The 21,939-nt window shown below is 42.6% G+C and overlaps 1 long non-coding RNA gene across 2 annotated transcripts in view; it reads right to left on the bottom strand.

Annotated features, from left to right (window-relative positions):
* The window catches only part of LOC128849211 (uncharacterized), a 118,968-nt gene that overhangs the window by 77,841 nt on the left and 19,188 nt on the right, over window positions 1-21,939 (bottom strand). For both annotated transcript variants that reach the window (XR_008447206.1, XR_008447205.1), the window contains exon 4: window positions 2,377-2,495. This is a non-coding gene — a long non-coding RNA (uncharacterized LOC128849211). The remainder of the gene's footprint in view (window positions 1-2,376; window positions 2,496-21,939) is intronic.

The following is a 21,939-nucleotide window of genomic DNA, read 5'->3' as shown; positions in this document are numbered from 1 at the left end:
AGAAACATGACAAGTGGTAGAAATGTAATGACACTTAGGCTTTCCATTTTAAGGTGAAAAACATCTCTAATAATATAACCACAACAGAAACCTCTAACTCTACCAAAACTTCTAACCACCCAAGGTAGATTCAGACAACCCAAGGTCTCACCCCAATTCTGGAGATGTTTACTATCTCTATCCAGAGCTCTCTTTGACTATTAACTTGGTTTTCATGTCCGGTGAACCTGATGCATAGGTCTGCGGTAGACATTTCCCGCTGTACAGAGACATTTGCACAGAGGGTATCTGGCAGTTGGAGCTTCACACAGGCTTTACCCTCTGAACACAGTAAGGTTTCAATGGAGAATGGACAGAGGACTAACTACCTTTAAGCCTGCCTAGGAGAAGAGCCATGAGAAATTAATACCAGGCAGAGGAGTGGGGAAAATGATGAACACCTGGTTTGGAAACACGCGATGCGGAACTGCCTCTACAAACCTTACCAGACAAGCACCCTGCACCATGCATTCAGTCTGACAAGGGTACACAGCCCTGAAACCAACTGACAGAGCAGGGAAGAACGTTATTAGGCATCTGCAACCTCCAGACACTCTGCAGTGACAAAATTTGTTGGAGGGCAGAAGCGACAGCTATGTAACAACAATATCTTATTGATATGGGCTTCCTGAGCAGTGATGGAAGAAAGGGTGAATGCTTCTGACAGCGAGTGACTGCAGCGTATGTTAGAGGCTTGATGGAGCAAGCCAGGCTACAAATGAAGTGGCACAGGAAGAGACATGGACATGGCACACGGCAGATAAAGATGTAAGTAGGTCAAGCATCACTACCTCAGGATGGCAGTGACATTTTGGCCTATGGAAAGCAAGAGTCATTTGTTATTATTTTGTTTAAGCCCATTAAGCACACTGGCTGCCTACTAGCAAAGCCATTTGTATTAAAATCATCCTGATGATTCCATTGCTGAATGCTGCATTTGCTCTACAAGGTTATTAATTATGCGACCAAAGTGACAAAGATAATAGCGTTCACCTGGCTGCAAGCGTACCAGAAGACTGTAGTTACTAAGCCACAGCTGCTTGTGCTAGAAAGATCACACGCACTGGGGCTATTTGTTTTAAACAGATGAACGACAAGGCATACGCAACAGTCAGCAGCATATAAAAACAATGCATTTCTAGGTATGTTTCTGCAAAACACAAAGGATGTTAAATAAGCTAAGAAACACTGTGTGTCAAATCATCATTACACTGTTTTAAACTACAGACATGGAGTAAAGGTGATTGTGTTCACGCAGCCAGCGCAAACTTGCTGCAGTGACTGCAACATCTTAAACTCAGAACTCTTAACAAGTACTTTCCAACACATCTACCCACCTGACAAGCCCCCTTCTGGTTTTCAGCCTTTGAACAGGGGTCAGAACACTGCAGCCACTGGTAAAGGACGCCTAAGTATCTTTTAAAATGCTCTATTAGCAAACGTGGATCAGATTACAAATGGTCCATGGGTACCCAGTACCCTTTTAAGACTACAGGTATTTGGCAAATGACTATGACAGACTGGAAAAAAATACTGTTTGCTTTTGAAAAATAAGTCCACTAGTTCAACACTTACATTTCTATTAGCATTACTAGTGATAAACCAAGCAGAATTAAAAATACATGACTGAATGTTATTACTCCATTGCTCCTAGACCAGTCTTTTTAGAGGTGCTTAATTCATGTGGAGTCCAAAGTTAGTATAGCTTGAGGTATTGATTTAATTCTGAAGAGATGTAACACCTTTCTAGGCAGAAACGCTGAGATGACTGGGATAAATCAATTGATAATATTTTTCCTGTGTGTTATAAACCAGTTTCACATTCCATGCAGTCTCCATGTTTTTGTCCAAGTGATTACTCTTTTCATTAGTCTGCCATCAAAGCTGGACAAACCAGCTGACTGTTCTACCCAACAAGGCAAAATGCTGGATATAACTGTGGGTAGAAGCATTAATTCAAAGCCTACTGTGTTTACTAATTAGACTATTAAAGGAAATCAGCTAGGAGAAAACATCAATTCATTAAGAACAAAGAAACTTACCTCTTCCTCAGAGTTAAGTATTTCAGGGTTAAAGTATCTGGATGCCCAAATGCTCTGAAGACACCTCATTTCTCAAGGCAAATGGACTATGTAAACAGTATCAGAGTTCCAGCATCACACCGCTAAATGGGCTGCATCAGTAAGTGTGCAGTTTTTGATTACGTTTTGGCAATACCTACATGTCAATCTACCCTGAATAAAGCAGAGCGATTCCAACACACACTGAAAACTAGAAGAATTAATCAACTTCCTTCTCAGTGAGCTAAATGCAACATCTAAAAACCTGTAAACTTACCTTTCCCATTGTCTTCTGCTGTCTTCTATCCCAGCACAGTCCTTTCCATCTGTATCAAGTAAAAGCCATTTACTTCTTCCTGCAGTTCTCTGAACCACCCTTCTGCTGATACTGTAGATCTGCAATAAATTATAGAATCACAGAATGGTTTAGGTTGGAAGGGACCTCAAAGCCCATCCAGTTCCACCTCCCACTGGATCAGGGGCTCCAAGCCCCATCCAACCTGGCCTTGAACACCTCCAGGGATGGGGCAGCCACCACTGCTCTGGGCACCCTGGGCCAGGGCCTCCCCACCCTCACAGAAAAACATTTCTTCCCGATAACTCATCCAGATCTCCCCTCTTTCAGCTTAATAATAAAGTGAGATGCTCTGTATTCCCAGAATCACATAAGAATGTTCTTGCTGGGCATCATATTGGATGTTTTTGAGCACAGTGTAACACAACCATAGCCAAAGGCTTACAGGAACGTGCAGAAAAAGTACATCTCCGAAATGTCGCATCCAGAAAACAAAAGCCACATGGATCTCCATTTGTATATGTTTACACTTTCTACTAACATTGGAATGGAAATTTGCAGCTGAGGGAAGTTAGACCACAGGACTAGATCCTCAGCTCCTGCAGGCTTCCATGAAATCAAGGAAGCTTTGCTTATTTACATCCATTGACGTGGCCTTGGATTTCTACTCAAAATTATACACATCATTGTAAGGTTTTTTGTACAGATTTGCAGAGTTCCAGACAAGCGTGACGATGAATCAGAGGGCATTAATAGAAGAGCCCAAATGCTTTGAAGGTGAGGTTAAGCTGTGCTCTTTAGCAAGATTATTTTGACACTACCACATTTAAGTTTCACTGGAAAGGCCAAATGAATAGTGATGGCATCAATGGCATTAAAAAGTGCTATTTGCCAGTCACACTCTGCCTCAGACCCTGATTGCTTGTACAGGGCAACAGAGCTGAAAATACAAAGCATTCCTGATTTAAACCAACCATTATGATTTAAAACATATCCACTTAATCAATGCTTGTATTTCAATTGATTTATAATGAATGTATATGGCAGACAGAGCCCCCTATGGTAGTGACACAACTAAGCACCTTCCCTACCACAATCTTCAGATTTTGGAAGTCAGATTTATATAAAACCTCTCCCTCTATTCCTTTTCACTCTGTTCCACGTCTATAACAAATAGGCAGAACTTTTGCTAATAGAAATAACTCTTGACAGAACTGCCACTACGACAATAAAGCATTTATCATCAGAAGTTTAAATAGTGACCAAAGTCATTCCAAAAGCAGATTGCTCAGAATTTGAGGGACATGGACAACACTTGTCCATCAAAATGCAGTCCCTGTTATCAGTAAGTAGCAATAACGATGTGCACAAGAAGAAATAACATGTCAGGAAAGAGACACCTTTCTGCTATTATCCAAGGGTGTCATTACAACCAGATAGTTCGGTAAATTAATGAAAGTTTTACCTTTCCATTAGAAACCCGAGTCACAGTTCATAAAGAAACCATTCTCTATTTTTACATAGCCAGTTTGAAACAGTTCTATTTAAAAGCTGATTATTCAATTGAAGTTGATTTCAGAGTGACCTCATTGCAGTCTGAAAGGATTTACAGTGGACCTGTGCACAATTGTTGGGGAACCAATGACTTCATCGAACAGCAGACATCAATTTTCATATGCTGAAAGAACCCCTCCAAAATCCCTCTGCTCCATGTGTCTGAAACAGGACCAGTCTTAGAAACAAACACGCGTGATTCCTGTAGATACCAGCAAAAGATTATGATGGGATTCTATTACTTCTAGAGAAAAAAAAATGAATTAACAGATCTACTCCAATGTAAGCAAAATCAAGTTCTGGCTTGGTGACATTTCATCAGAATTTCACTTCCAGCATGACAGAGACAGATGGGCTTTTTTGAAAAGGGAGTTTTAGAGAAAGAAGAGGAAAACACATTTGACCCAAGCTGTACAACAAAACATCAAGCAAGGATGGGAGAAAAGAAAGACAAACACATAAAAAGGAATCTCTTCTTAGCCTGGGATACCTGTCAAATTAACAGCTTCAACCTACAGAGCTCAGCAATAGCTGCAAGTCCACACTCAGCTATTGTAGGTGTTCAGGGAAAGATGCCTGTGCTTTGGCTAGAAGCTCTGCTAATATGTTTATGCATAAAGATGTGTTTGATATCTGAAGACAGCGCTTTGCCAGTATCTGTTACTCCACAAAACCACAGTTCTCCTGCAACACGATTTTTGTTCAGCTTCAGAGAGGTTCCAGCTGCTTTGACGCCAAAACCTCCCCTGCTGTGACAGCACAGGGCCAGGGTGTCAAGCCCATTCCAGACCACAGACAGGTCATGACCACCAGGCTATGATTTTCCAGCTCTGGATGCTCAGCAGGGGTGGGAATTCCTCCTGGCTGCTCAATCCCTCGCCTCTCAAGTCCCCTCGGGAACATCACTGAGCATTACCAATTCTGTAACATCAAAGAAGAGAGATTAATAATTCAGACTGAAGATAACACTAAGATTTATCACCTTGCACATTCTGTCTCCAGACAGCATCGGGAAGCTGTCATTGGGAGACACGAAGAAGTGAAACACAGAGCTTTGTACTGATTACAAAACAGTTAATTATCAACAAATGAAACCAACTTATGCTTGGGAACACACCCAGGTGCCGACCTGTCACACAGCAGCGTCCAATGCACAGGAATGAGGCACTTACTAATTCTTGGACCTTAGAAGCTGCTTTCTGACCCCAGGACTAAAACTACTATATACCTGCAACAACATTCCCAAGGAACATCTCTCCTCAAGGCAAGAGCAGGTGCTCAGGTAATCAGAAGCTTATACTTTCTCAGTAGTTCAATGCCTCGGGAACATAAATTGATCCAAAATAAGATCTAAGGGATGGATTAATTTGACAATGACTTTCTTTTCAGTCGAAAGGTTGGATGAATTACTGAAGGATAAGCTCCTGTCAAGGGGACACTGGCTGAATGTTTCATTAATCTTATCTTGCATAAATGTGGACCACGATGAAAAACACAGCTTACTTCAAAAATAATTATTTTTATCTACATAAAACAACTTTCTGCCCTTGCTTCCCATTTATGGTTTTAACATGTTAAGAATCAAATTGCAGAGAGAATTACTGTGAGCATTTTAAGGCCATTTCAGCCTGCTGGCCCACCAGGGTCCGTTCAATAGCCACTTTACACACGTTGTCGCTCCAGACTCCCACAGCGCTGCTAAATGGAAGGGGCCGAGATCCTCGGCTGGATGGAGTCAGTGTGCTCATGCTGATTTACGCAGTTTGAAGATGTGGATTTGATGCACTGCACAACTGCTGTGAAAATTAAGAAGCATTTGTAAGGCGGGTCTAGCTCCCAGGTCTAAGTCCAGCCTTGGCAATAAATGTCACTGTTTGCACTGAAAAAAGCATTCTGGGGTACTTTTTTCATGTAAATGAAGGAAAAAGGTTAACAAGAAGCCACGATCTCTTTATATACTAACTTATCTTCAACTGCTTTGGCCTCCCTCATAGAAGTTCAAACAGTAGCATCCTGAACATATGGAAACTGCTCCATTTCTAGTAATTAAGATAAATCAATAAATCCAAACACCATAGAAAGTCCAAATTTATCAGTCTGCTTCCAATGTGTGTCATGCTATGTTCTCAAAGGCACTAAAGACTAGAATAATTAGGAGGTGGTTAGAGTTTTCTGCAACACTTTTATAGGAAGCCGTGACTGACACCCGACAGCACCCCCTCCTCTTTTGTCAGCTTATTTTTCCAACTTGACTCAGAGCAGAGCTTGGTTGAGACGATCTGACTCAGTCTCACAACTGCACTCTCTGCTGCTGGTCACTGACATTCTAACAGGAGAGGCCCTAAGGAACATCCATTCTTTCCTGCTGCTGCTGCAGTTCATAGCCCAGAGTATTAATGCAGAACATCTCTGACTGAGGCTAATGCCACCATTGCAGGCTGCGATCTACAGAAGAGTCGTGCTGCTATGGAATACCCTGAATGAAAGAGTAGACACCTCAGGAAATCCTCCAAGTCTGCATCTTAGCTAAGTCATACATCACCTCTTCACCTGTTCCTTGGAAGGGACCTCAAAGGCCATCCAGTTCCATCCCCTGCCATGGGCAGAGACACCTCCCACTGGATCAGGGGCTCCAAGCCCCATCCAACCTGGCCTTGAACACCTCCAGGGATGGGGCAGCCACCACTGCTCTGGGCAACCTGGGCCAGGGCCTCCCCACCTTCACAGGGGAATGTTTCTGCCTAAGAAATCTCAATCTCCCCTCTTTCAGCTGAAAAACGTTCCCCCTCATGCTATCCCTGTCCTCCCTGATCCAGACCCCCTCCCCAGCTTTCCTGGAGCCCCTTTCAGTGCTGGAAGCTACTCAAAGGTCTCGTCAGAGCCTTCTCTTCTCCAGGCTGAACAATCCCAACTCTCTCAGCACGGCCTCTTATGGGAGGTGCTTCAGCCCTTGGATCATCTTTATGTGCTAAATAACTTCTTAGAGCCTTTTCTAATAATCCAGCAAGGCCAGTAGTGTAAAAGCACCAAGCAGATAGACAAGAAGCTGAGGCACTACTCCAGTTGCAAAGGAAACTTCTTCCTCCAAATCTGGCAGCCCCATGCTGGAAAGAGAAAGGACAGATCTCTGCATCACTGGGACAGAACTAACATAACTTCTGCATTTTATGTCAAAGGGGTGTTTAATTTGCAAGATGTTTTAATTATTCATTGCATTTCATACACTTAACATTTCAATAATTTACTTCTACAGCAACAGAGGGAAATCAGATTTATCTGTTTACTCCCATATTTAGCTGTTTAATTAGCCATACTGTCCTCTGCTCTGTAATCTCTTTCCATGGACAAAAATATTGAGACAATTAAAGGAACAAATGATTTTCTTTGAAGAGTACATAGGCCTAGGAGAAAAAAGCTGCTGTCAGGGCAGAGACAAGGTAATTTTCCTCATTACGGTGCTACCTGGTTTCCAGAGCAGCATCCAGTGCCACTGATTGCCTGGAACAGAATGATCTCCTGTGAATGCCACAGGAAAGAGCTAAACAGAGCTCTAAAGATCGGAGCTGCTCTTTCTGAAATAAATGTAGCTTGTTGACAATCGTCACAATCTAGATTTACTTTACGTCTCTTCCTAGCATCCAAACCTGATCTCCGATTTCTCTAGAGATGTAGTTTCTCAGATTTTCAGAATTTGAGCTAATTCCCAGCATTTTACACAGCCCAAGTTTGCGTTCTGTGTTTACAAGCAGAAGTCATCTATTCATTCAGCATTTATAAGACACGGGTGCATAGGGTGTGCACCCATCATGAATTCATGCGATGTTACACATGTGACAACCCATCTGCGGCACGTGAATTTTGCTACCTCCTCAGCAAATGCAAAGTCACCTCCCTCTGCATCCCTCTGCCCTGGTATACAGGACAATAAGCATGTTGTTAAATCCTATATTGAGGAAATAATCTATTCATAGCTCACTCCTCTCCTCCACCCTTGCCATTCCCTTAGAAACAGCTCTTCTCCACAGTAAATAAAGTTAGAAAGCCTTATCATTAATTCTGTTTCGGCCTAATATGTCATAAAGCAAGGAAAGCAGGCCATTTTCCTCTCTGCTGGGGCACAAAACATGTATTAACTATTCCACCAGAGCTGTGAATGATTTATTAATTCAATTTTGGAGTGTGACTGTCAGATCATATAAGTTCGTTATAAAGAGAGTCTCTCCGAGGACTCTTTTACTCTTTTTAAACCAACTGACTGACATTTCACATGCCTCACCACTGCAGCCAGCCACCTCCGTGCTGTCCCTTCTCAGAGTCACACAGAGGTTACGGAATTTGTCCAGTCGACATTGGAGTGTTTGTAGCCCATGAGAGAACCAGTAGCCAGTGAACTGTAGCAGTGACCTTCCAACCAACGTGCCCAGTCTTGTGCTGGACTCTAAGGACTATGCAGTGCTCTGTGGGGAACTGCATGGCCACCTCTACTTGTTCAGAATCATAGTGGTTGAGGCTGGAAGGAACCCCTGGAAGTCACCTTGTCCAACCCTTGGCACAAGTAGGGCCACCTAAAGCCAGCGGCCCAAGACAGCATCCAGGGTTTGGGTTCTTTTTGGATTTGGGTTTTTAACCAAATCGGGTGACTCCACAACCTCTCTGGGCAACTTCTTTTCCAAGAGAACTCTCTTCTACGGTTCTCCTTTGCAGAGAACTGTGAAAACGTCATCTTTGAAAAACACCAGCCTGGTTCAGCAGCTCCCAAATGGTGGGATGTTCGCATTTGAAAGCTGTTTCAAAGTGCTGTGCAAACACACACACCTCCAGAACAGCTCCCTCTGCCAAACCATCTGCTGAAGTCACCTTCCAAAGGATGGAAAAGGGTTTCTCCCGCATCTGGCCTAATACCCCTAAATGGTTCTGCCTGTACAGCCACTAACCTCCTCACTGGAAACAGGACTGGAGAAATCCTCCTCCTGAGAAGGAGGCGGCACTGCTACCGCGGACAGTTGTACAACACAATTCCTGTACCGCATGAGTAAATCAAGTCTGGCAACCTCACTATTTGACAGCTCCCACCAAGGGGGATGTTGAGTTCCAACACCTCTTTAATTTTTTCCTGTCTATAGACAGAGACTTGTTCCTATGAATGTGACAAAAGAAGCACTGTGTGTAACCAGCATTTCCCCTGGTCACTTACAAGGCCAAGAGTTAACACAGACCCCTTACTCACGCTTCCTTCAAAACTTCATTTGTTAATGTAAAAGCTATTGGAGTGTTTGTTAACTGTATATCAATAAAATAAAAAACAATTTAGAACACTTTCTACAAGGAGTTCTTCAGTTAAGAAAATTTCGGATCCCGCTTATCCAGCTGAGGACTGACAACTCATAATCAGAAAAAACAGATGCACATCCTTAGAGGTTCTAATACCGGGGAGAAACACGAACAATCTAGTTTGATCTACATTTAAACACAGACCACCACATTTTATTCATTTCCTTCTGGAACAACCCCAATTTTGACCAAAACATGCTTCCCAAAGGAGTCTCATCTCACTTTGAAGACACTATTTCCCCTGGCAGTCTGTTCCACTGGCAACCAACCACACCATTACATCTGATTTGCAACTACCTTGCTTTACTTTATTCCACTATTTCTTCCTATGCCTTTCCTTACCAGATTAAGGAACGCTTTTGTTCCCACTGTGAAGCAAGAATAGGAGCCCACTCTCAATTCCTCCTGAAATCACATGTTATTTCATTTTTAGACCCAAGAACTCAGACTCATTTCAAAATAGGAATAAATAAAAATCATTCTAAAGGACAGAAACATGAATAGTAAAGTAAATGCTCTCATTTGCAGTAATAGCTGTGAAATGCTACTTTGGGACTGAAAAGTGTCTCAATTCTGCAATTACATGTTCATCATCTCTGTTCCATTTTTGGTCCCTTAGGCAGTATTTTATAGCTACAGCCCTCCATACTTTTGTAATCGGTCATATATTCTCAAAGCAGATGACAGGGTCAGTTCTCTTATGAGGCTCTGGCTCCAGCCAGACTGACACTTCACTGGATTAGAGTTGTATAAAGGTCCAGGAAGAAAAGCACTGAGGATATGAATCATTTCAACTCATTTGTAGAGGCTCGGTAGAAAGAAGTCTCTGCATGGTGTCTATCACTGATTTACCATTCGGAACCTCCTGGGCAACTGAAAAATGAGGTCTGGAGGGCACGGGTGCAACAGGAAGAGATACTTCTATCGTCTTCCCTAGGCTTTGAAGATGCTGAAAGCCACCTCCTCTTCAAAGATCAGTGGTTGCTGGGTTTGTGTGGATAGGATACAGGCATCCTGAGATCTTAGGTCACCCAGTAGGGATGCTTTGTGGTCTGGCCCTTCACCTCCTGAGATAATCGGCCAAAAGAGAGATTGTGGAACAAACTGTGCAATGTGAACCACAAAAATAAAGAGTGGCGTTCCCTTCACTAGTGGTTTATGCAACGGCACTCAACAATAGCAGAGCCAAAAGCACCCGTCCCCAGCTGCAAACTCCACCACCAGCAAAAGTAGGGGAGATGATGTGTGGGAGCAATAACAACTTGAACTCCTGGAAAACCATTTGGTTGAGTTTGTCAAAGCAGTTATTCTGCCACAAAAGAGACATCTGGCCGGACTTGCTTTTTGCTTTATAATTTCCTCTACATCAGAGTGGTCTCAGCAATCAAACCAGGACATGCTCCTTTCCATTCTTCAGATGAATGCTAGATAATCACATGGATGTCTCCAATACAATGCACTATTTATGCTAGCTTGGATATAATGAATTAGTGCTGTATCTCCACAGATTCCCCTCTGAACAAAGACAGCAAAAGGAAATGGGTTTATATCTGGTTCTATTGTACACGGATCTAAGTTACAGTGTTTATCTCCCAATTATACAATATCACACTAGGAATGCACAGCTACACAGCTTAAAAAAAAAAAAACAAATATCAAAACTGGCAATTTATTCCCAGTTTGTGAAGGTATAAATGAATGCAGAAGGGTTTTAAAACAGATTTGGCAGAGTGAAGGGACGTTAGAAGGGTGAACAAGCGGTTGTCATATTGCTGGAGTATAAAAGTGATTTAACAATGATAAAAGCAGTCTTAGCTTTGACTACACAATACACTGCACACTGAGCTATTCTAACAGCTTCCAATTGCTGCTGGCCCACAGCAAATACAAACGCTGCAGCTTAACTGAACACGCTGTCTCGGGGAACTATCATCTTAATCTGTCACAGGCTAAAAGCGGAGACTGTTATTGCAGGCCAACTGATGTGTGCTTCTAATATTACACGTATCTTCTTGTGTCACTGCATCTTGATCACATGTTGGAGCTTTAAAGGTCTTACCAAGGTAGAAAAGCACTATCCCTCCTCTTTCACACTGTATAATCATCCCAGCTATTTCAAGCTGCAGGCTAAAGTATTGAAAGGGAAAGGGAAGGATATTTGCAGTAGGATTGTATTTTGGGTCCCTTCTTGCTACCAAGTCCTTAAATTGTCTGAGCTGCCCCTTTAATAGGTCTTCCCCAACATTTCTCTATATGGAGACCAGATTTCCAGTCCTAAGTGCCTCAAGAGAGGCCCATCTATTTTTACCATACTTACGCAGGTATGGGTAAGATCCCTTAAGACACTGGAAAATCTGGGGTTTTTTGAATTGCTTCCCCCATCCCAGCATTGACAGAGCCCTACAGCAACACTGCAGGCAACCCTGGTTCAGAGCCAAATAAAGAGGATTTTGCCTTCTTTTGTCCAGAGTTTCTTTTAATTTACAAATTTCAGCATAGCATAATTATTTCAACTCGTATTTCCCCAGCAAAATCACAAATGTGTAATTAGTGCAATGGGTTCCTTCCATAGGCACTACAGAAATAAGCAGAGAAGAAAGGTACAGCGCATGCCTTACCATCGCCCTCAGAAGCAAGCGTTGCTAGGTGGCCATGGGACAGGATTTTTGATAAGCTCCCATGTGTGGATCACCCTTAACCTGGAGCCACAAACCCACAGCAACTCATTTCCAAAGTTAGGAACAATACCCGTCATCTGTCAAACTATGACATGACATCAACTCTGTCCTCCCAAAACAAGCAGTTGTCCCCCCACAGGACAGGTTTTTCCTAGATCTTCAATTTAAAGCTTTCCACATCGTCTTGAATCTCTGCCTCACGTAAATGAGGACTTTAAACTCAAGAGTAGACTCCACTCAGTACAAGAGGAAGTTTTTATCCACCTCATCCACTCATGCGTTATCAGAAACCATAGACGTATGGTTTTAACAAACATCGCAGGCAGACAAAGTCAGCAGAGACTGACGACTAAGGACCCAGAAGTAGATTTGTCAATATAAGGCACCAATTATCTGTCAAAAGATCTCCCAGTAGCAGATGAGCAATAGAGTTATTTGTTATGTTTCTCCCCTTGTATGAAAAATTGAAGTTAATAAACATAACAGTCACAACACATAGAGGGAAAATGATACTCCTACTGCATTCTCTGATTTCTTTCATTCTTCTGCACCTTGCAATAAAATAACCTCTCCAGAAAGGGAGTTCATTGTGCCTGGCCATGCAGCGCCCAGCTGCTGGTTGCCCCAGGCTGATATCATGGAGAATCACAAGGTAACCATGGCAAAGAACAGTTGCTAGCAAGGTATTTTGAATTTAAATATCCATCTGCCATTCAAGGTCACTTCACAGCAACTTGCGATAAGGCCTTCTGAGGTTCAGCATGGTAAATGCAGGAGAGCAAGAGGCAAAGGATAGAATAAAAAGGACGACAGACACAGAAATTACAACAGCTTCTAATTTGTTTTGTTCTCACATTTATTCCCAAGGAACCAAAATGTGGTAAGCTAAGTATCAACAGCGCCAAATCATGAAAAGTTGTGAAAGACAGGCTAATTATAGCTACCATTTAACAGATGGAAAAACAGACCCTGACAGGCCAACAAGTGCAAAACAGGGCTCTACAAAGACCAGGGAAAAGTTGTACCACTGCATCTCAACTGTCCACATTATTTAGTTTTAAAGCACAACTGATTAAAGTTTTCAACCTTGACCAGAGAAGTACTGGCTGCCCCATTCCTGGAGATGCTCAAGACGAGGTTGGATGGGGCTTGGAGCCCCTGATCCAGTGGGAGGTGTCCCTGCAGCTGTGGCTCTTGGTATGAATATAAGACTTCATTACTGATGTTTACTGTCTTTCCATCATTATTCTAACAGACTAAATTGCTTTTACTTACCATAGAGTGGTTTAGGTTGAAAGGGACCTCAAAGCCCAGCCAGTTCCACCCTCTGCCATGGTCAGGGACACCTCCCACTGGATCAGGTTGCTCCAAGCCCCATCCAACCTGATCTTGAACACCTCCAGGGATGGGGCAGCCACCACTGCTCTGGGCAACCTGGGCCAGGGCCTCCCCGCCCTCATTGTAAAGAATTTCTTCCTAATGTCTAATCTAAATCTTCCCCCTTCCAATTTAAAACCATTCCCCCTCATCCTTTCCCTGCACTCTCCGATCCAGAGCCCCTCCCCAGCTTTCCTGGAGCCCCTTTCAGCCCTGGAAGCTGCTCTAAGGTCTCGTCAGAGCCTTCTCTTCTCCAGACTGAACAACCCCAACTCTCTCAGCCTGACCTTGTACAGGAGGTGCTGGAGTTACTGATGCCAACAGCCAAATTATTTCACACCAGGAAAGGAACAGACTCCTAGTATTTTTCAAATCCATAACATACACAGAAATGAACAGAACAGTCCATTTATACTCATTTTGGTTTTGCTTTATAGTAGTAAATAACTAGGCAACAAATCAGCAAGAAACTATCAGATCCTCAGATTTTCCACGTTGCTTAAGGGGAAAGGTCAAAACAATATTTTGAAGTTGTTTGGAAGGTCACTTTAAGGGGAAGATGGGAAAGTTTTCCCAAATGCTTGGCCTCTATGATTAATGAGCATGCTGACAAAAAACCCACATGCATTCCAGGAACAGATGGGCTTGTTTTGGCTTAGTTGTCATCAAAAAGCTTTTTTAATATTTTTAAATCCAAAACATTAGTTATTTCTCCCAAGTACCTAATTCTCAGCATGAACATAAGGGGCAAATGTAGGAGCAGAAGAAGACACCTCCTGATTCCAAAGCCAGACAGGCACGTAAAAAATAGATGAAGTTGTTGCCCAGGGCCTTCCTCCATTCATATAAAAGCAGCATCCATCCTTCTCCAGCAGAGAAACCTGGGAAATCTTTGGAAAAGTATTGCAAAGCACACGTGCTGCCAGGGAACATGCTAACCCAGGGGCTGTGCTTGTCCACAGTGTGCCACCAGCTCCAGGAAAAAACACTGCAGCTGCACTTCGTGCATTGGCTTTGCTTAGAAAACAGGTCAGATCAGTTTTGACCTCAGTTTATTTTCCTGTGCTTTACTTGCACATGATAATAAGGACTGTTCTCATTGTTGCTGAATGAGGAGAGTGAATCGGTACTGAGCTCATACTGAACAGAATTAAGAATTTCTTCTTTCCCTATTGTTACCTAATTTATCAGCCTTCCCACTTACAGAATTGGCAGACCACACTGAACAGCAGCAGCAAATAAATCCCCCTCATTAGTAAGTTTACTGTTAGACAATGCCAAGCTTGACTTTGTCAGTAAGAGCAGCTTCTCTTCCTGTTTTTAGAGAGGCAGAAAATACAGTGGTACTGCCAAGATGCCCAATTACATTTCAGCAGGAAGACAAGGGAAGCTGGAAAAAAAAAATAGAACAGCCACAGCTCAGGATTATATTTGATTTGCTCTCTGCTTCTCAACCTCTGGCACAAACACTTACATCAACTAAATATCAGGGCATTCACTGAAATCCAAAGGGAGGCTGGAATTTTAGTCCCTGGCTGCCTGCAGCTTGTCAGCTCTCCACATCCCGTGACAAACACAGTGCACCCTGAGGGGAGGCACAGGAGAGGATCCAGCAGAAAAACAAGCAGGTATGCATACATGTGCGAGGCAGAAAAACATCACAACAGGAGGATTTACATGTTCAAGTTGCCCTTAAAATGCAAAAGGAAAAGTTTGCAGCGTAGCAAGCAATGACACACAGACCAGTGACTCGCCATGCAACTCCTGCTGCAGGAGATGAAGGGATTGATAAGGCAAAAGCGGAGTTTTGCCAAATCTGTCTGCGGGAAGACAATTCCTGTGAGTGGACTGAAGCAAACAGCATTGCAGATCCACCAGTTAGCAGATTTTTTACTGCTGTTCCCCACCACGCTTTTAAGCATAGTTGTACTGATGAGAGACAGAGGAGAAAGCCTCCTACATCCACTTTGTGTTATCAAAATGATGAAAAGCACACCTTAACAGCAAACTGGAAAATAGTCAAGCCTTCAGCTGCCAGCACTGAGCCAGGATACATTTGAAGAGCAAGAGTATCCTGTTCATATGTTGGCATTTTTAGCATGAAATCTTATTGTGCCTCTACTTTCATTTTGTAACACAAGGATAACATCTCCCTCCTGTTGCAGATGTATTGTAAAGGAATGCACAAAATACCAAAAGCAGCTGTGGCTGCTGTGTAGCTGCATTATGGAAACAACTGAAGACCCCGGCCGAGACCAGGGAGAGCCACAGGAAGAACATGGGTCTTGAAGTGAAACAGGAGTGGCAGTAAACTGGCCCTATGGATGACAAGTGCTGCTGGGCACTGCAGAAATCCAGCCACCTATTTGGTCTGCGAGGTGGTAGAGCTGACAAAAGAAGTGGCAGGGGGTAAAGGCAGGCAGGATTCCCAAGATGAGAACATGAGAGGGACCTTTCTGGTCTTGCAGAGAAGATGCTGCTTCCCTACCCACGCGCTTTGCTGTAGCTCACAAGATGGGGAATCATCTTCACCCACCATCCCACATTCCCTTTGCACCACCAGTGGTCAGAGCAATATTCTGGACCTTGTAAACTCAGGGTATTTCTCAGGAACTGGAAGCATGTAGGAGAGCAGCTTTCTGGAGCCTGAAGACCACTTCAGTCCCAATAAGCTCATGGTACATTTCATTTCCAGACAGATATGGGTGATGTTTTTAAACTGTTTTTTCATTTAAAATGCAGATGGACATTTAAGTCTTTCATAGGAATCTAAAATGGAAAAGTGTCAAGGGATTGATTTCAAACCCCTTTTTTCAGTTCTCTAATTAAAATATTAGATTACATATATTTACAGATACTATATTTAATATCTTGTGTTGTTTTGAAACTATAAAATAGTCTTTGGTTGCTCATAACAATTTTTGTACCAACTTATAGTCTGGCAAAATAATTTCTATTTCCACTTTGTAGTCTATTTCAAGAAATTGCACTTCCAGAAGATCAAGATTTCTCACATGTTGAAAATGCCATTTAAATACCATTTTCCTAACTAGGTCTGTTTAAAATTGACTTACAGACAGGTATTCTACTCATTTTATCAACTCAGCTGAACAGTTAGCTCTGCACTTTTCTTCATCTCCTATTTGCATTGTACTTGTGTCAGCTTCCTAAAAGCAACAGGAAGAAAATAGAGACCTTTTCCTCACAGAGAACATTCAAGGTGAGGTTTTCTTTAAGCAAAGAGAACATTTGTACATGAAGTAGCCTAGATAAAAGTCCATTAAATGAAATTTTGTGGTAGGTACTCTGTCTACCAAAAGATCGTGAGGAAAATTATTTAGTCTAAGTAGCAATATAAGTCATTTCAACACTGAGGACAGAAGCGACCACGTTGAGATCCAAGGCATCCACTCAAGTCATAGAATCCTAGAATCACTAGGTTGGAAAAGACCTCTTAGACCGAGTCCAACCATTCCTATCAGCACAAGGCCTTCTGTTATCTTCACGACCTGGTGCAACCCTTAAGGCTGGCTGCTCCTCAGAGAACCTGTTGGGGGTAGAACACAATAATTGCTTTCTGAGATACCAGGAAAGTAAAGCCTTTGTGTTCTTTACACAACCATAGAGGCTGAAGACCAATCTGGAACCCAGCACATTCACAGCAGTGCTGGATTCCAGTTTGGAAAAGCATTTAAGGACATGCCTAACTTAAGGACAAGCCTAATGCCCCCTTTACAAGACTCAGCCATTACTTGCAGTGCTGAGTTAGGGAGAGCAAAACAACACAAGATGTAAAGAAAGAATGACCTGACCGTATAATGCTTATTTTTAAAGGTTGATTTCACTATTGTTCCTTATTTTACAGGGGCACCCCCTCCTCCCTTAAAACTTATTCTCATTATGCAGTAGTGCAGTGCATTTAACCACACGCTGAGAAAAACCTTTTCCTCTCTCCCCTTTCTTAGTCCCTGAATCTTAGGCTTTTAACATCTAATTTGAGATGCCAGGGATTCATGTTTAGCTGCCATCCCTGAAGATGGAGTACAGGCAATAGAAGACACCCAGCCCATTAGACAATGCTGTACTCAGCTCCCTGAAGACTGTGCTCAAAAAAAGAAAGTATAGACTTTTAAGGCTAATTGCTTCCAAAATATACTCCCCATTCTCTCTCATTATAGCTCCTCTAGGGATAAATTCAGTAAAATAACGAGTGATATTTAGGTGGCTGACGTTTGGCAGACTATGCAGTAAGGCTGTGGAAAAGAGTCCCCAGGCATTTTTGTCACCCAGCTGTTGGAATGTTTAAATCGCATAAAAACACACTCTCCAAGCTGAGCCTTTGTCGTCTCGAGCTTCATCGTGACCCATTTCCAGACTCTTGGTCACTCATCTCTACCATAGGAAGCTTCCTCACAAGCCATTTCTTCTAACATTTGTTAATCTACAAGATGACACAGAAATCCATGATTTGGCATCTGCTGAACTCCAGTTCAAGGATTCCCACCACCCACTGCACAGTCTCCAGCTCCATAACTGGTGCAGAGCTGAAAAAACAACACTATTTTGGGGGAAAAGCTTTCATAAATGAACAGGGTATTTGAAACCAAAGATGAGATTCTAGGCTGGAGACAGAGAACTTCCCCAATCACCAGCCACAGCCAGCTCTGCCCTGGAAAGCAGTTCTTAATGAAGCAGTCAAACCCACTATGCGATATCTACAATAAAGTTCTACATATAGTGCACAGCCACGGCAGAAAATTGCGTACAAGGCCAAGTTCATGGATCTTTAAATTAAACAGCTAAAAACAAAAATCAAGGTTTCCTGATATTAGGCACAGTGGCACTGGGCTGATGATTAGACTTTATGATCTTTGAGATCTTCTCTAACCCTAATGATTCTATTATCACGGACAACAGCTTGAAAATCAACAGCCACATGGAAGAAAACTGTGTCCTCAAAACTTACTTACAAAAAAATCCATATTTCCTCCAGCAATATTATGGCTGTTTTGGAATGACTGATTTTAAAATCTTTGCCCAGGCAAGATGTTTCCTGTACTGCTGCTGGTAATTCAACAGCCTTGCTTTCCTTGCCCGAAAAAAGGATGTCTGACCACTCCTTTTGCTGCTTTGAGTCTGATAAACTCCGAAATCAGCAATCTATTCCTGCATTCTGGCTGTGTGTTTTACTACAGCGGAGAGGGAGGGAGAGAGGGGCATTTTAAGTAGAGACATGGTGTTTTAAGACTTCTGTTTGCACACATTAATTGGAATTAGCCAATTTATTCTACTTATGGCTCAAAGCCTATTGTTAAGGAACACATTTCAAGTTCTTCTAGAAAAACAAGGCTCGGAATTTAATTGCTTGCACTTTTTGCCTAAGAAAAGGAAGCCAACCCCCTCCTGCTCTCTAGTTTATGACATATATTGTCCTAAAAGAAAAGAATAAAAATTACTCTGGGAGCCAGATTTTAGAAGACTGTGCTACTGTAACAGTATGACCGTGGGGAGAAGCAGGGAGAGGTCCAAGAAGTCATCCCTCAAAATAAGTAGTGAGGTGTAGCACATCCGTAGTTTTACAGGTTTAAGTAAGGTGAAGAACAAACATTCTTTTAATTCAGTGATGAATATTCTGGTGGTGCTTGCTGAATCTTTTAAGTGCAGTCCACTGGCACTCTACCACTCAATTCCTTCATGTTTTGTTCCGTACCTAATAAGGCACCTGACATTAAGTGCTTTGCTCTCCAGAGAAAGCAGCTTTCAGTCCCTAATTAGCTATCCCATATCTATTAGCCTGAAAACTGCCTCACTTAACATACTCAGTGCCACTAACCTGGCTTTAAATGCAGTTTGCCCAGCTTTGATACCTGTGACAGGCCTAATTACTGCTCTTACTCCTTGTCACATTTCAGAGGGGTGCTGACAGGGCCTTATTTAAAAATAAAGAAAAACTGGCCACAACTCCAAAGAAGTCAACCTAAACAGAGAAAAGGGAAGGTAATAACTTGTGAGTAGATTGGTGTATCCTGACAGAGCTCTGAGGCCCCTGGACAAAGACCCTACTGAGATTTTCCTGTATTCTATCGCAAATCTCCAGCTCCTTCTGTCGGCTGACACTTTCAGAACATGAAAGGATGCTGAAGAGAATTGAGCAAGGCCACATCCCAAAAGGGCAGGTGTTGGCCTAAGGCTGTTTCCATTATAACATACACTGCAACCTCCAAGGCTGGAGCCTTGGAAAACACAGGAGTTCCAAAGGAGAAACAGGAGTGTTTGGCAATGTGAGAGAACACATGCCTACCATTGTAGCTTCCCCCCCACCACTTCAAAAGGAAAGTGGAAGCAGACACACAGAGATACCAGATCCAAGAATCATAATTAAACAAGTAAAAATGTAGCCTAATTTCAACCATTACGAAAAAAAAACACAGATGGAATTAAACAGAAGTGAAGCTGGGTTTTGAAAATCACCTTCATTCTGAGCTTGCCAAGTCAGCTTCAAAATTTGTCACCAATAAAACATGTTGGATGTCCAATTGATTCTCCTTATTTGATTTCAGCCACTCCTCAAGCTTCAGGGTCTCCCACAACCTCACAGCCAGAGAAGACTGGCTGGTAGGGCCAGGTATTCTATTTAAGTGATGCTGTGAGCAAAGGAGAGCTTGATCTTAGCTTTTCTACACAATCCTGTGCGGGTTTTTCTCTCCTGCATCCCGCTCCCCCTTCCCACCAGCACCAGAGTGAGCAGACTGGCACTTTGGGCTTTCCATAGAGTGGCAATATGAACTGAAGGCTCAGAGACAGCTAAGAGCTTCCCAACTCATTCTTGTGGCCATTCTGCACGATAAGGACAGCAAAACTTAGCAGCAGCATGCTTGTCACCCTATTATTTTTAAACTGCATTAAAACCGCCAATTTTCATTCTCCTTAACTCACTAATGAGCTGTGTATTCCACAATGAAAGACTACGAAGACCCACTGTCAAGATATCGCTTAACTAATATCTCAGGCAACAATGCCCCTCCAGTGCTGACCTCTCTGCTTGGCGTTGATGTAGGATGCTATTCTTGACAACTGAGTCTTGCCATTTCTAAGTGTAACTGGTGATGACATTATTAGGAGCAGGAAGGCTAAGTTTCAATTAATTGTTAATGAGGAAAGTTTAGCTTTCGGGTGCTGTAGCTAGGAAGTAAAAAAAAAATTCTTTGAGCAGCTATTTGCTGGATGTGGCAAATTGTGTTTTACTGGGAAATGCAGCACCAAGGCTTTGAGCCCCCAAAGCATGTCCTAATTTACTTCTTTAAAAATAGTAAAGAGAAAACATCCTGCAGCTTTTGAAAAATCATGTAGGAATGTACTGTCAGTGAAAATTAAAGAGTAACCTCAAGATAGTCCAAAAAAACTGCAAAAGCAGCCCTGCACTCCCCCAGCTGGCTGATTTGCAGTAGTTAAGCAGCAAACATTGGGTGTATTTCTTACCTAACTGCCTGAATTCTTCAATGATATTGAATGAAGCAAGCAGAGCTCACCCCGTGATTGTTAAAATCTCCCTTATTTTGAAGAGGCAACCATATCCACTTGCAGCACATCACCAGTGACTAACCAGTACAGGCTACTGGGGAGACAGACCCTTCCCCAAACAACTCACAGTTCATACCATAAGGAAATGACATGTGAAATCCAAGAGAAGCCTTGAGGTCCACAGTCACACAGCTTGAGGCAGAACTAAAATATTCAGCTCAGCTGAAGTTTCTGTGAAATGCCTGAACAGGGAACACCCTTTTCTAACACTCAAGTGACAGAAACCCAAATGGCAAAACCTCAGCAGAGACATCTGCTTCTGCAATTTGGAGGTGATGTCCTAGATAAAGACTGGGCTTGATGGCCAAAGCCAGGCTTTTGCTCTTCTCTCCACTGGTTGCTTCCACAGACAATGAAGTTAATTTAGTGCTCCAACCCTCCCTGAGGGTCACTGCACAAGAAACAGTAACTGTTTTTATTAATTTTGTTAAGGACAGAACAGAACCAGAGTGCTAGAGATCACACCAATACAAGAGTCTACAATGGAAGAGCAAGTTTTTTATGTGCCCAAAGTCTATGCAGGTGTATAACTCAATATCTAGCAGGCAGGGATTTTCTAGTGAGGTTAAATAACCCAGTGGTTCCAGTATAGTTTGATACCTGAACAAGGCACATAAGCTAGGAAACAGTCAATTCCTTTTCTTCAGCCTCCAAATCTCCACAAGGTTTTTGTTTTCCAGGCTCCATTCTGAGTCCCCAGACAACTCCTGCCAGGAAGAGGAAGAAACACGGATTTGTGTTTTGATTGTCTCAAAGCAGCAGATGATTATGAATCATACTCAAGTTTTGCAAAGCTAATGAGTGTAACTGATACACGTCGGTCCTCTTTCAGATGGCAGGAATTGTGGGAGGAGAAACCAGTCAACATGAGGTACAAAGCAAATTGTCATGCCAGCTGAACCCAGACAGACTGGGCACAGAACGCCTGAAATAACTTTTGTGTATGTCAGATGCTGACGTTCATCTGGTTAACGCTTTGGAACAGGCACGTTGTTTTTAAACCACAAACAGTGTGACATGTACA

This window comes from Cuculus canorus, chromosome 26 (genome assembly GCF_017976375.1).
Source record: "Cuculus canorus isolate bCucCan1 chromosome 26, bCucCan1.pri, whole genome shotgun sequence".
In the NCBI taxonomy this organism is placed as follows: Eukaryota; Metazoa; Chordata; class Aves; order Cuculiformes; family Cuculidae; genus Cuculus; species Cuculus canorus.
Note: the sequence above shows the minus strand (reverse complement) of the source record. Positions and strands in the feature narration are given on the sequence as shown.